The 16,274-nt window shown below is 36.0% G+C and overlaps 1 protein-coding gene across 8 annotated transcripts in view; it reads left to right on the top strand.

Moving 5' to 3' along the window:
- The window catches only part of bahcc1b (BAH domain and coiled-coil containing 1b), a 244,742-nt gene that overhangs the window by 15,467 nt on the left and 213,001 nt on the right, over window positions 1-16,274 (top strand). The window lies entirely within an intron of this gene.

Raw genomic sequence — 16,274 nt, forward strand, 5'->3', positions numbered from 1 at the left:
CGCGTCCACAAGATTGTGGGCAGATGATGCTCTCTTGCTCGCTTGGATTATCAAGTCAAACAGCAGCGCTATTAAGTTCGAAGTGTTAAATAATCGAGCATTGCGTCAACCAAGTTGAATCCCACCTCCCCCCCATTCCAATTTCGCCAGTAAACCCCTCTCTCAAGAAGTAACCGTGAAATAAAACCATCCTTAAAGTGGTTCTCGTCTCAGTTGCTGTTTTTAGCTCAGAGCCGAGCGTGCTAACGCTGTTGCACGCCTTTTTCTTTACTCCATCCCAGAGACAGAACAGCTTATTTGAATTTTCTTTGCAATATTCTTTTTTTCCCCCGCAAAAAGCAGAGAGAACACGGCGGCAGCTCAAGCTCCCGAGCTGCTGTATTGTGCAGAGTTTGAATCGAATTCCCCGCCCTCTCTAATCTTACTATTTATTTACTCTCTAGCTCCCGCTGATCTTATTCACTCAGTCTGTTTAGAAAAGCATCGGCTGTTTTATTTTCCCCCTCATTTACAATAGCCTCCCCCCCTCCACATATTTCATTTAAATGAGCTTTAATGAGAACATTCTTAAACTGGTTTCTTCTGACGAAATTTAATGGGCACTATTTTATATTTTTTTTAAAGTGCACTTTCTCTTCGTAACTGCAAACTGTACAGGACGGAGTGAAAATACCCGAGTGAATTTCATTAGTCATTCCAAATCGCCCTCGTTCCAGTCTCCATCGTATCCACACGTCAGGGCGCGCGTTTTTGAAACACCACATTTAAAACTATTTTCCAAGTTAAAAAAAGAAAGTCACAAACGTCAAAACTTTCCTTGTAACAAGTTACATATATAAGGAGGAAAAAAAGAAACCGTATAATGGATTGCAGATTTAGCTGTTTAAAACGTTCAGTCGTGGGCTCGACAAGGGGCTGTACGCTTCAATCATAGTAATCCAATCTATCCACTTATCCGTATTAGTAAATTAATTGTAAATTGTTTTATAACATAAGCACGCGTATGCTTGGAGGGGGAGAAGAGATTTTTTAACATATGAGATTATCATTCAGAGATTTTTCGTGGTCCTTGAAATTTTGCAGTCTTTAAAGTCAGTGTGTGGTTTAATTCACAGTCCTCTAAGCTGATAGCAGCAGTTGAGGGCAACTGCTTCAGGCACTTTTTTTTTGGTGAAGGGTCAATGCTGATCGTAGTGGGGAACGGATTGGGAAAAAAAAAGACCACAAATATTTTTTTCAAACAATGGCCTATTCTAAACTGTACCCTGAATTCCAGATTCTTGGTTGAAGTTTGTGAACAAAAACAAAATGGATTTACCTGGCTTTGAAATCTCTGAATGACATATTTTATACATCCTAAGTTCACATTGGTTTTGCCAGAATAATAATGATTCTGTTTGAATCTCTCTCTTTTATATAAACTATGGCTTGGTATTTCTTCAAAGTCTTTAGTGCATTTAATACCTGCTGAACTGAAGTGGGCTGCTGGAGTGGTGGTCTTAATTTAAGACGGTAAAAACAATGACTGCAGATGCTGAAAATCAAATACTGGATTAGTGGTGCTGGAAGAGCACAGCAGTTCAGGCAGCATCCAACGAGCAGCGAAATCAACGTTTCAGGCAAAAGCCCATGTAGTTTTCAGTTATTTTCAAATATGATTTTGTAAAATTCCTTCTCATTTTTAAATAGTTTTCCTAGCTTTTATTTATTGGGCATTCATCATTTCATTTGGTATTATTGTATTTTCATTCATGGGTGGGGGGGAAGGGGCCGGTTGACATGATCAACATTTATTGCCTATCTCGAAATGTCATTGAAAAGGCAAGTGATGAACTCTCTTCTTGAATGTATCTGAGTGGTTTGATGGCTCATTTCACGAAAAAAAAGTGTCAACCACAATGCCATGAGGCTGGAGTCACATATAGGTCAGACTCAGATAAGGATGGCAGATTTCTTTCCACAAAAATGAACCAAATAGATTTTTGTGACAATCCAATAGTTTCATGGTCATCAATGCTGAGATTAGCCTTTTAATTCCAGATTTAATTTATTAATTTAATCTAAATTCCCAAGATGCTGTGGTGGGATTTGAATTTGTGTGTTTATAATCATTAGTCCAGCCCTCTGGATTACTGGTCCAGCAACATAACCGCTTCGAAACTGTACTATGGTTAACTATTGCTACTATATAACTTAATTTTTTTATGCTAGTGACAGGAAAAGGGTGTGCTTTAGTATATGATACCAGGTTACGAAGAGGTCTGCAGATTGGAAAAGGACATTTTATGGAGAAATAATCATTATTTAAGGAGTAAATAATGCTTCAATATGCTGCTTGCTATATATTGCTATTTGGAGTGACATTTTTGCTTGCTATTTTCATTATTTGCCAACAAATCACCTGTGACTACAGCTTAAAAGTAATTAATTGACTGTGAAACACTTATGATGTCCCGAGGATACCATTTAAAGTGCCGATTCTTTTATTATACTGCTTTTTAAGAGCATTTTCAAAAGTAGCATCATGATAAGATTTAATGATTTGATTTGCAAAATCTCTTCAAATCGGTGCTATAATTTACAAAAATAATTTAGTTTATGTATTTTTTCCAAATTAATCTCCCTCTCATAGCATTCAGATTACATCCCATTTCTGGGTTTAATACATTCACAATGGTTTTTGGATGCTGCATATCATGGATGCAAAACATTGCTCCACAACCAAACTATTCTGTCTAAGATGTTGCTAAAACAAACAATTGTAACTGTGTTACATTAATTCTTTTAGAAAATAAAATTGACTTAGTTTTCACAAATGACACTTTTTATAATGGTCTGAAGAGTGTTTCAGTTCTCATGAGCACATTTGAGTTGTAAATAGGGTGTGCTTGGAATTGAATTAAGATGGATCTTGGGAACTATTTTTTTGAGAATGTATGTTGGGATTTGGGAATACATGTTTAGAGCTGTATTTGGATTATTTTGGGATATGTGTTGGAATTGTATCGGCTGTTTTACCATAAGCATATTGCACTGAGGCTGCATTTGGAGCCTGTTTTGGGAGCTGTGTTAAAGACTGTGTTGAGATCTGTGTCAATAGCTGTTCTATAGCCTTTTTGGAACTCTGGCAACTGACTGCATAAACATCCCCACATATCACACGACATGTATAGCACATAAAGTATTCATTGACATAAAACACCTAATACTGTTAGACCTATTATGCTGTGGTTTTCCTTGGGGGCCAGAGTGACCAACTATTTGATTTAGAGTGTTTACACGAGGGTGATTTGAATTACTTTGATTTGCAGCTGGTTTTAAGCTCATATCAGGAAATGAACATTTTTATTCCAAACTAAGGTCGGAGTAAATATCTCTGCACTGTTTGTGCTTAGAGTTTAACTCGGACTTAGTCAGAAAATCACAATATATATTGATAGTTGTGGCCTAAGTGATGTTTAATGCTTTCCTGATTATATTTGAATTAGTGGTACGAACCTATAGAGATTAGGGAAGGCAAGTTTGATCTTTTGTCTATATTGGATTCGTTGTTCTCAGCAGGTGTTGGCCGTGTGGGAGATACAGTTAGCCCCACTATTCCTAGACTAGAAGAGGGGAAATCTGCCAGTGCTTCCATTCATGATTACTGCCAAGTGACCCTTCTTCGAAAGTGCTTGTTCGTGGATTTTGGTGAATTAAGAATAGAGCTCAGTTGGTTGCCTCTTAGGGTCAAATGGGCTGCGAGTACTTTGTATTGGTGAATGTTGATACTCATTGTATAGGATGACCTCTTTGGTGAGATGCTGGATGGTTGCCATGTCTGGAACCAAACCCCAGCATGAATGGCCACTGTTATTTGATGAGGGGGAGAAAATGAGAAAACAAATGGGGTTTCACACTGCAGCATTTATTTATGTTTACTGTGAATTGATGCCTGAAGGTTTCTTTTTGACTAATTCATGAAAATAAACTTGTTAAATTTTGCACAGAGTAATAATTGCTTCATGTACACCACATCCATAGTGTACCACACAGATTCTAAACCTTACTGTTTACACAGAAGACCTAAGATTTTGCCGCAAACCATTGATAGACCCTCATTTTGCTGCCATGACTTGTCTTTTTTCCAAATGCAGCAAAGCATAATTTTTAAGCAGTGATCTTAATTAGATTGATCTTTGGTGTTAGCAGCAAAGGTGCTAACTTCAGAAGTGTAGTTAAAAAAAAAGTCAAGTAATTGATTAATAATGTGCCTGGAAAGACTTTGATTACTGAAAAGTTCATAGAGATCCCTTACTAATCTGAAATCTGAAGTTTGTCGTAAATTAATAGCCTGTTAACTAATTTACCTGTAAGTACCCTTTATTGCTGTATGTGGCATATTTTGCAGTGACTCATTTTGCAGATACCTGTTACACCTTTTGAAATATTTTGATCTCCCAAAGTTTGCATCAGTATTGTACCTAACAATGGCATGAGTGAAGGGGAAGTTGAAAGGCTTGGAAGAAGTTGGTAAGATTGCCGCAGCAGCAGTATATTAGTTTTATTTAATAATGGAATGCTTAATTGGCAGAAGAAGAGTAGCATGATTTTGTCAAAAATTACGGGGACAGACATAGTGTCATTGCTTATACACAAAACATTTTAAAAGCCGTGTATCTCAGTTTCCAGGAAAACGCCTCCCCTTCCTCTTGTGTTCAACATTTTAGTTCTTTTTTTTTGTTTCCTTATTCTGTATCTTGGACTGTTTACATTTTTTCTGTTGTTCTTTTTCCCTTTTAAGCCTCATTGATATTTGTTTTGTTCCAGAATCATTTTATGCTCTCACTTTGTACAAATCATTCTTATCCCTGCTTCTCTCCGTGACTTTAACCCTCTCATACAGTTTCTGTCTTTCTCTCCACCTGACATTCTCTGCAGGTCTTTCACTTTTTCTTTATGTTTGTCAGGTTTCAGATGCATCTCACTTTTAAATATTTCTTTCTGATATTGTGTTTTTTCATGTAACATACGTTCTCTTTCTCCTGTCACATGTCATGGTGATCGACTTGAGAACATGTGGTGACATGCTTCTTGATAACCACAAGAACAATTTCTTCTCACTGTGTAAGTGAGGAATTACCATTTGCCATCTTGCTGCTTTCATTTGACAGAATACAGGGCAAAATAATGGCTGGGATGAAGAGGTGGGCTTTGTCTCAAAAGGAGTGTGAAGAGGAACAGAGATAGCAGGTGCATACCAAGGATTACGATGAATAAATACAGATTAAGGTATGGTTGTCTCGTAAAGTTCCCAAAAAGCTGACCAGAGGCTAGATCCAAGCAGAGGAGTATAATTTGATCAAGACTACTAGGGAGAAGTGATGAATTTGTGAAAATGGTTAGATGATAATATGAAGCCTGGAGACAAGAGGGTAAGAGGAGTGAGGTCAGTGGACCAAGGTACTAATGATATAAACCGATGATCCGCATCAGTGAGGTGACGGCAGGAATTGGGAACTGGGCTTGAGAGTGCTCAAGGCTGGTGTGCAGTCTGGGAGTGCTCAATTTCCAGATTATTTTCCTTGTGCAGGCACAAAAGGCAGCCAGCCAAGAGTGGGAATAATGAGGTCTTTGTGTAAATGTGCTTTCTTTTATGCATCACATGCACTGGGCCAATGCTGAGGAAACCAGGCTTGTGCCATGAAATATTTGGGAAAGGACATATGTCAGTTCAGGGTTCTTGGTGAGGCCTGGCAAGGCATGATGGGTTATGTGGGAAAAGTAGAAGCAATTAGAAGATGGCATAGATACGTTTATGAATTTGTTTTGAGTTGTTGAATTTTTTAGGACGTTCACATTATAAATTTTATTCTTGTTGGTATATACTGAGATGTTATGGAATTATGTATCATTTAAAAAAAAACACTTTTAATCATCCTACTAATGCTGTGGAATACTAAGTTTGCCATTTCTTTATAACCAGTGCTGTGCGAAGGCTTTCAAGGTAAAATATAGTACAAGCAAATGCTGAGAACAGTTCCCACTACTCTTCCCCAACAACGTGTTCCAACTGCATGCACAGAAGAACATTCTTTTCTGTACCAGTGTGAAATTTTTGCATTCTCCACAACACCCATCTGTGGTTCCTGTTAAATGAGTGCTGATTAGTGCTTTATTAGAAACAATTTTATGTTTTATACCTACACCCACTGGATTGAGATTGCGCAAGATAATTTCCCTTTACAGCCAGAAAATCTTGTTGGCATTCTGAGTTGACTCTTGAAAGGTGAAAGTGCAGTATCTAATCCACTGTATCATTGGATCTCCAGAAAAACTTTGAATTCTACTTTGAGGTTGGATAGAATTTTCTTTAAATGAACAGATAAAAAGGTTTGATTGATATGATTAGAGAATAATAAAAGTAGAAAAATAATGGGAGAAGCCAATTTGAAAGAATAACAACAAAGAAATGTAACCATTGAAGATTTGAAAATTGGACAGTTACAGCAGACACAAAAGATGTTATTATGAATTACACAGAAATTTCAACTCAACTAGTGTATGCTGGTGTTTATATACCACCTTCCTGTTTAACACTATCAGTGATATTTGAATATATAAAAATATATTCATAGATACATAAAGAGTGATAGAAGTACAGGTTCATACAAATAACTGTCGTTGAACTTCATTATCCTTTTGTTTGGAATGGTAGTGAAACAGAAAAGGGAATAAATGCAAACTGGGGCTGGCATAAGAAGACAGTATGATACGTTTGCATAGTTCTAACATTTCGCCTGTTTGAAATGATGGGCTGAATGTTCTCTTTGTGTTACGTTTATTAATACAAATGATTGAACAATTGTTATCCGGCTGAAGTTAACCTTCAATAAAGATGGTTACTGTGATTTTGGGACATTTGCACATCTTTTTCTTCTTCAACTACTTTTAAAGTCTGTTCATTTGTTTAAGCATTGGAGGTAGGATTAACAATTACCGTTGTTATTTTCATCATACATCACCGCATTGTGCTGAGGAAAGTCAGTTATGTTGCACTGTCTTAAACCAGAAAACAAAGTTTACTTTAATTGTTATAAATGTAATCCAACATTTAGACACCCATGCAAAACCAAAGAGTAGCAGTGCTGATGTTCGTTGGTTGTTGTCTGAATTCTGTACAGTAACAGATGGATACAAGTGACTTACACAATTGGGAGTTCTAGTTACATTAGAGAATGTGAATTACTGAGAGTGAAGCTGATGGATTGTAGTATATATTTGCAAAAATATAAAATGCACTACCAGTGAAGATATAAGAAAATTATTGTAAATTCATATTATTCCAGATGATAACGGAAATAAATTATTCTTTCATCTATGATAGGGTATACCATATACTGAGTGAGAAATGTTTGACACTTAAAATTCAAACAATCATACTTTTCAAACCATACATTGAATTAGACGAGAGTGCACACATATTGGATGTATGCAACAAGTAATGGTTAGGTTCAAAACCTACTAAATGTAGGATTATCCTTTGTAAAGCTACGCATTGTGATTTTTTAAAAAAAGAAACTCATGAACGAAGCTTACAGAAAATGCATGAGTCACTTCTTATACAAAAGAGCATAGGATGAATACACAGCCCAGTGGGTGATGCTGATTTTTGTCATTACCTGACCTTTAATGAATGCCCTCATGTCATCAGGAATTTCTTGCTAGCGAGCAGTATAGTTCTGTGAACATGCTGTTTCTGGAGCAGTGTATGTTTAGTTATAAATGTAACATACTTGTCTAATTTGCAATGATATTGCAACCAATCTTGTTTTTAACTGAATTCAGTTAGAGTATGAAAGCACAACCTAAATTCTGAAGATTAATGTGAAATTCCAGGATATTTAAGGAACTACAAAGCATATGCAGCCAAATAGTTTTGTCCAATAATTCCCAATCAGACATTATGTAGTGGTAAGTATGCAACATCTGCCTGTTGAATAATATGTAATGAACATATGTTTGAATATTTAAGGGAATTGTTACATGTATACCCTTGACATTTGACATACACTTTAAGGAATATTTATTATAATCTTTTTGGAAAATTGTAATAAGAAGTCTCACAAAAATATTAGTAATAAAACAAATGATCTTGAATAATTCCTTTCTGTTCTTCAGAAATACTACAAACACATTGTGCAATGACCAGTTTTCCTTGACCACGTGATCCAAAGATCAAGCTCCTTAGACTCAAGTAGAAGAATGTGTCCTCCAGTAAAGCTTTATTTCTTGAAAGAAGAAAATCTTTAAAAAACTGAATACAATTTAAAAATCTCTTATTCACTATAAATACCGTCTTTTAAGTAAAACTGCACATTAGCAAATAGAAATTCTGCCTCCAGCAATTACAAACAGCTGTAGATATCAAATGAAAGAAGAGACATTAATTTGTGCAAAGTTGAATGACCACATTTCTGTTCGTAAGTTGCACGAGACAAACTCGTCTGTTGAGCATAGCATTACCCGTCAAAAATTTGATGATTTGACCACAACAAGTTTCAATTCTATAACTGGTAATATTTTATACCAGAAATTTGTTTCTTTTTTCCATTCTAATTGTGTGTATTGATTTATGGACCTTTACTGAAGATTTCCTGTTTTGCCCACATGTCTATCTCTTCATCTTAATTTAGTTTTTTGCTTTTCAAGAATACTGTACTGTATTCTTGGATCAACCCTGTGGGTATTATTGGGGTACCCTTAACTACAAAATCCAAATTTTAATTGCCTCCAAAAAATGACTAAAACAACATTGCACTATTATTTTCCAGACTACTTGATGATACTCACAATTGCTGCCTTTTTTAGTGGTTACTGTATGGTATCAGTGACAGATATTTTAATAGTTAAAACACTTTGACAATACCCAAAAGGTTCCTAATAGATTCTTGCTGCTGAAGCTCATTAACGACTATTGAATTTTAGCAAAACAAACTTTTTTGTTTCCCCCAGTATATCCATTTTTTTAATTAAAAAAATATTTCCACTCTCGTGAAGGAATAGGATATTTGCTACAGCTTGACTTCATGAGTACCAGTCACCTCAAGTACCTAATTTATTTCTGTCTTAGTCCAGACAGTACAACTGTTTCACTGTGAAGAATCTCATAATAGAGACTAGATTTGGCACTGAAGCACACTAGACAGACACTGGGCATAGGTACTTCACTGATATTCTATTCTCTGATCAGGGCATGGAGAACAGTTGTGACATTTTTCCTTATCCTTGGTTGAGAACAGCTAGGTCAGCTCAGATTTGACCTGGAGTGTACCTGATCTGTATTCTAGCTTTAGTTCACAGAATCCAGGGTATTTGGAATATCTATTCCATAATTTATTTTGAAAGAGTCAAAATTTTAAAATGGACAAAACCTTAAACATTTTTAGATTTCACTGTCATATGTTGTTCACGGTGCCATGATATTAAGATAGAGCATATTATCTGATTTTAGTTCTCTTGACAATGTAAATAAATTGTACCAGCACAGCATTCCTAGCTTTTTATAAAAATGCAATCCAATAATTCTGTGTTCCTTTCGACACTCTCTGATTCAATTCTGCAATTAGGTAAAGTGCTTAAAGGAAGACGGGTTTGGGCTTGATCCATTCCACTGCAGATGTGAAGCTTGTCCAGGTTTCGAATGATAATTATGGCTTTGAACAGGTCTCACAGATGACATAATTAGAACTGAAAATACAAACATTTTAAAATGTATAACAAGTCATTATTTCTTTCAACAATGCAACTAATTTTAGTTTTTAATCAAAACAAAACTGCAAATGACCACTTTTGTTAATATGACGATGCAAAACAAAAATAATCTCAGGTCTTTTATTTTCAAAGGAATGGATCTCTTTCCCTTGGGTTTTCTATTGAAAGTATAACATCACAAAATGACATCTTTTATCTTCTGTATGAGTCCCTCTAATTGCCGTCTGTGGATCATTTCTCATTTCATCGTTGAATCTTCTTACCAACTTTCAGAGTCCTGTACACTAACATCTACTTTTGCTCTTTTTTATACACAACCCACTGTACATACAGATTGGGAAGTTAGGGACAGGGTGGTTTATGTGAAGAAAAATATTGTCCAAAGTGTTTTAGTGTATCATCATTATGTTTCAGTAAACACATATATATACGTATAACTGTATTTATGAGCTTTAAGTCTTTTTTGAAAGAAAATACTAGTATTAAATCTGTAAAATATCTTAAATGATATCTTGAGCCTTTCTTGTGGTCACCTCAAGTTCAGTTGCTCTGCCTGTTTACTTTTCTGGCTGATTATTCATTTGTGCCTTTAGATTTATGTGTGTGATACTATATGGAAAACACGATCATCATGAGTTTAAAATATTTTAGGCAGTACTTCCAAGAATTTGAATTATATGCATTCCAGTGTTCTCACAACCCTGTTTTCTTTCTTTCTTGTTAATTTAGTGTACTTTCCTGAATAAAAAATAATCTTTATAAATTATGAAAGTTGCAAAACTGAACAAGGAAGGGCAGAATTATAGTCCAATAAAACAAATACAAATTCTGATATGGTAGGTGGGGATAACACCTGTCATTAGTTCATCAAATCTTCTGCCCTGCAATGTGTTGAATACAAATTGAAGAAACTTCAAGGAAGTTTATGATGGAATGGATTTTTTTTTGCTTAAGGAATACTGTAGACTGAGAAGTCTCTGTGACCCTCTCCTGATTGTGCTTCTTTCTTTTGTTTGACAGCCACATGAACAAATGTTTCTTTAAAAAACCTTACATGCAGTAAATATTGTACTCAGACTGGAACGAGGGTCACTCAACATTCAAGGGATCTTAGCCATGATAACTGTCAATGCAATCAATAGTCGTATAGATTAAAACATTATATTGGGAAAAAGTTTCTTGGTTTTTCATTCTTGCATTGAATTCCTAACCATATTTATGTGTTACCACAACATACTTAAATGGGAAATGCTGGTGCTTAATATTAAACCAAATAACGAGAACTTTTAAATTTGTCTATTTGAAAAAGCACACAAAATATGATGATTTAGTATTTTGCTCTTCATGACCCACAGCGTGGAATTACACCCATTCTAGGATCATCAGTTAGTTGCATATATCTTTTTGAAATGCCTCTCTGAAGTTTACAAATGCAATTGTAAATTGACTGCTTCAGAAACAAATTACATGTATTTAGTTTTATGTACAGTCTTTGATTCAGTTTTAATGTCATTTTATTATATTTTTCTTTATAGCTTTGGTGCAAGGTCTGAATGGAAACCAAATGCTCTTGACTAATTGGATCATTACATTTCTTTACAGTGCAAACACTGTATCAGCATCTTTTAATATAATAACATATGTGAGGATTTAAGAAATAAAAAATAAATATCTTGGCGATGATGCTTTATTTATTTGACTAAATTTATTTGACCCTTTCGGCTCTGAGAAGATAGAAAGGAGTAGTGAACAGTACTTTTGGATAAATCCAGCATCACATAGATTTGTGCCTTCTTTCATATATATAAATATTCTTGTACAATCATTTGGAACCATGTGTCATTGTAAAGCAGAATCTTGCAGCCTCTAGTAACTTAATTACAGATTCTGGGCATTTTACTATTAGCTTTTGGTTCTGGGAGTCCTTGTACATACTCCACGAATGTGAAAAGATGCAACTGGAAAATCACTGAGTAAGGAGGAGGAGAATAGAGGAGAGGGTTAATCCCATATTTAGTGGAATAGTTAAATTATGAAAATGAAGCTTCACAGATTTGTTTTCTGTTTGGTTTTATCCTAGTGTATTAGGGACGTTTCATGCATTGAAAACAAATCCAAAATGGATGGCATTCAAAATGATATCTATTGCATTTTTATACATTTCTTTATGTGCAATACTAACTTTGTATAAATATAGAATTGCTGCCACTGAACACTAGGAAGATAGGTTCATACTTGCTGTGAATGTTCACCAGTAACTTACAATTCTGTTGAAGGGTTTACACCAGAAATGTTCACAGATCTCTACTCTTTTCAGATTCTGCTTGTGCATTTGAAGAATCTTTTGCTTTTTTTGTTTCAAATCCTTAACAATATTTTTCAGTTCAACCTGTTAAAACTAAAAGAAATAAAATGGGACATCAGATTCTGGAAATAACACAGAAGGTTCATCCCTGTCTGGAACTCATTACCTGTAGCAGTATTTTGTGTTTTGTTTCTCCCAAGTGTATAAGATGCATGGTTTTTCATTTATTTCCCCCAGTAAAATGTGCCAATTGTATATTTCAATAAAAAACTTGTATTCAAATAATTCATATACTTTTTTCATGTACTGTCTCATTTGTAAGATTGTTGGTGATGTTTTTAGAGAATTGAAGTTTGTCTTATGGTTCTGATATGTTGGAAGTTAAAAGAGTGGATTTATTATTCATACGTTAAAACGTAGCTAGTGGGCCTTGATGGTGCTTTGATTTTGAACTGCAAAGTAGCAGGTTTTCTGTCTGTTTGGGAACCCAACTGTTACTACTGATGGGCACCCAGATCAAAATTCAGACCTCAAAGTAAGTCCCCATCACTACACGGGTGGTTTAAAAAGGAGATAGTAGGATAGGTTGATTTCCTGTCAGAAGTCATTGTTTCCTTTTGTTTCAAGATTGTGGCTTTGAGAGAGACTGATGCACACACAGTTATATTCTCATTGAAAAGAAGTTAGGAAGATTGCTGGAAAAAAACAGGATATCAGTTGCAGAGGATGGGAAACTGGCACTGAAGTCTAGATTGCTGGAGTTATGTGAGTGTTGGGAATGAGATTCATGCCAGGAGTTTGAGTCAGATGTTCAGTCAAGGCAGGAGAGAGTGTGAGATACTACAGATGCAATTTGTCTCAGGGCTAGAGCCAGGATCCCGGAATTAATTCAGCAGAGTCAAAATCATTTGGGACACAATGATAAAGCTGTACTCATTCCTAAAATGAACTGCACTCTATTAACAAGTCTGTGCTAAACTAATCCAACTGGACATGTCAGTGTAATGCATGCTAGATTGGAGGTTTTTTGATTGCACCAAAGTAAGTTGTACCTTTATTCATGAACCAGTCATTCTTGAAATGAGGATGTGTATTATGTAAGAGAGTAGAGAAATCAGGAGCCTCTCCTTTGCAGTAACCCTGTGACCACTTGGTTTCTCAGGTTCTTTCTATTGAATTCATGCTGTGTGATATTTGTAACAAATGTATTAAACCATCTGATAAAGTTAAACAAAAGCATGACACCTTTTAATTTAAGTAGTTTAGGCCTTCTTTAAGTTAGCAGAGGGACTTCAGACCAGCACTTAATATTATTGCCACTAATATTATACTGAAAAGTTTGAACAATAAAAGTCCTTCCTTTCATTCTTGAGCTTCTGTTGAATTTTCAAAAAAAAAGCAAAATAATATTTTGTGATATAATCTTTGTAATAAAGTACAATCTGAGGCCCTCTAGTTACAGGGTGAGTTCAAAATCATGCCATATCTCGGAAACGTGGCTGAGAAGTTGGCAATCTCGAGTCATGTATGTATTGTCCGTGCTGCCCTGTACCTGACTCCCTATAAGCACATGATAGCATCTAGCTCCCTGTTATGAATAAGTTCCCGATCTCTATTCCTTCACCTCTCCATGAAGGCTTGGCTGGGTTCAGGAATGGTTCTTGTGGAGAATTCTACGCAGAGCTAATTTGCACCCTCCCACTCCCTGGCAGAAACCACAATGCGTTGCACCACCCACAGCTGAGCAATTCTATACATGCAAAGGAAGTTGAGGGAATGCACTGTAAACAAAGGAAAGACGGTGAATTGTCGCAAAAAGAAACTTTGTACAATAGTGGAAAAAATGCAGCTGGCATTGAAATGCTTATCTTGCTTAATTTTACTGGATAATTAGACATGAGTATAAATTCCTGAACCACAATTTATTCCTCAAATATAGCTTTTGGTTAATGTACAGATAGACATAACCATGGATTCTTAGGTAGTTGGGAGAGAAAATAACCTTATTCCAATGTCTTTATGAAGGCAGAATTATGAGCAAAGCTGAAGCAATTTCATTTTTTACCATTGAAATCACTCCCAAGCTCCAGTATTCATAGATTGGTATAGACTAGATTTTCTTGAGACTTGCAACATTTGATGTAAGGTTTCTTGAAATTATGGAATACATAATTCATGTCATTAATTGTGAAACTCCATATTGTCTTCTTTTACATCATTCTGCCGTTACCGTCACTGAAACCAGTTAGAAGGTAATCATCATAGCTCCGCCTTCATTAAAGTTAATAGCGATTGCAATTTTCCTGCCATTTCAGACAGTTTTCACGCTGCTGTGAGTTAGACTGAAAAATAATAGCATCGGTGGCCTGGCAGCAATGTGATTTATTGATCTTGAATGTGGTCTTTGATTGCATATAAATGACATGGTAATGTGTTTGCTGATCATGGCTCATAGTAAGTCAAGTCCTTAACCATTATATTGTCATACGAATAAAACTATTCTTTTGCCTTATGTATTTTCCACACTAAGTTTCCGTTTCGATCAGCTAATGGATCTAACTTGCTGCTTTGCAGATTTGTTTAATGAAAAGGTCCATTGAATTAAGTGAATACTTGGAAGAATTCAACAATTTATCTATATGTCTACAAATGTTTACGGTTTGGAAGTCAAAGCCAGCATCAATTTGTGGTATCAAGCCATATTATGAAGTGATGGCCATTTGCTGTACCTGTTCCCTTCACTCCTACAAGAAGCTAAGTGTATATTATCCCTTATGGGACTAACTAAATGGTGAAGTTATGGTTTGTGTCAACCATGGGGGAGGACTTGTTGTGCAGTGGTAGCAATCCTGCCTCTGAGTCAGAAGCTTTGGGCTCAAGTCTTATTCAGGACTGAATGACCAGAGAAGGTGTATTCATAATGAGTTTCAACATGTGAATCCTTCTGACACATGCCAATGGCAGATGAAAAGATCGGGAGAGGTTTCTAGTCAACCATTTGATAGAAAGAAAGTGAAGTCTCAACTATCACATTCGTAGCACCAGGACCATGACATGCGTGTAAAAGTTATATTGTCACAGCAATTTGAACTCCTTGGGAGGGGATCAGACTGGAACCTGCTTTCTTGCCTTACTCATGGTGGAGATGGTGTTGCTGTAGGGCACTCTCAGGTTGATAACTGAAGAAAGTGTCAACCTTGTTAGGTCTGAGTTATAATTCCACCCACTGTCCATTATTGGTGTGTGTTTGTAATGAGGTTCTCCCTTCATTTTTGATGTGTCTATAGAATCACTCATAATTGCCCATGATTGGTTTATCCAAATCAGAAAAAATGTAATATGTCACTCTCCAGACATCTTTATAGAATTGAAAGTGTTAACCAGTATTAGAAAGAAAAGTTTCTGTCTTTTGTTCTGACCTAGAGACAGCTTTACAAACATTTGCTAGTTTTCACATAGCAATTATACTCTGATTTCACTTTCCACTTGGAAGGTTAGAGCATTGGCCATAAAATCAGGGTCAATGTTAGCAGTTAAACATCACAGAAATGTTCCAGGGTCCAGGATACCCCTGAGGAAAATCATGGGAGACCAGATGTGTGTGTTAATGCATTTGTTTATATATTTTGTGGTACAATTGTTCTCACACTTTTTTTAACAACCCTCTCCTTAATTCTGCCAAAGTCATTAACTTCTTGAGTTAGCTTGATACCACAGGCTCTAGTCATCCACTGATACCTCTCTCAAATTGTAATTATTTGTCTATGAACATTAACAGTGAGAACCAACAGTCTGTTAAATCATGCAAATTGTTAATCGAACTCTGTTGCGGCAGGAGTCTTTCAGGAGGACGACAAAACACTTGTAGGGACATCCTCAAAGTATCTCTGATAAGGTCAAGCATCTGAGCTGACTCATATCCCTGGTTTGTGGCAAATCAAAATGGCCAGGGTCAATGAACACACCATCAGACAACATTGGGAGTGCACAGAAGTGGTGTTCAGGTATGTTGGGGGTGGAGGGGGGTGGGGTTGCATAGACCTCCACACAACACATTAATGACACAAACTGCCTTCCGTGTGATTGCATGTTGGACTTATCAGCCATCTCAGAACATTTTAGTCAGAATCAGAGCAAGTTATCCATGATCCCATGCAGAAGAACTGCGGCTTTAACTGAGATCAGCTGACTCAGCACAATATGGGACCTTTGTGAT

The sequence above is a fragment of the Chiloscyllium punctatum genome, chromosome 39 (assembly GCF_047496795.1).
Source record: "Chiloscyllium punctatum isolate Juve2018m chromosome 39, sChiPun1.3, whole genome shotgun sequence".
Taxonomy (NCBI): domain Eukaryota; kingdom Metazoa; phylum Chordata; class Chondrichthyes; order Orectolobiformes; family Hemiscylliidae; genus Chiloscyllium; species Chiloscyllium punctatum.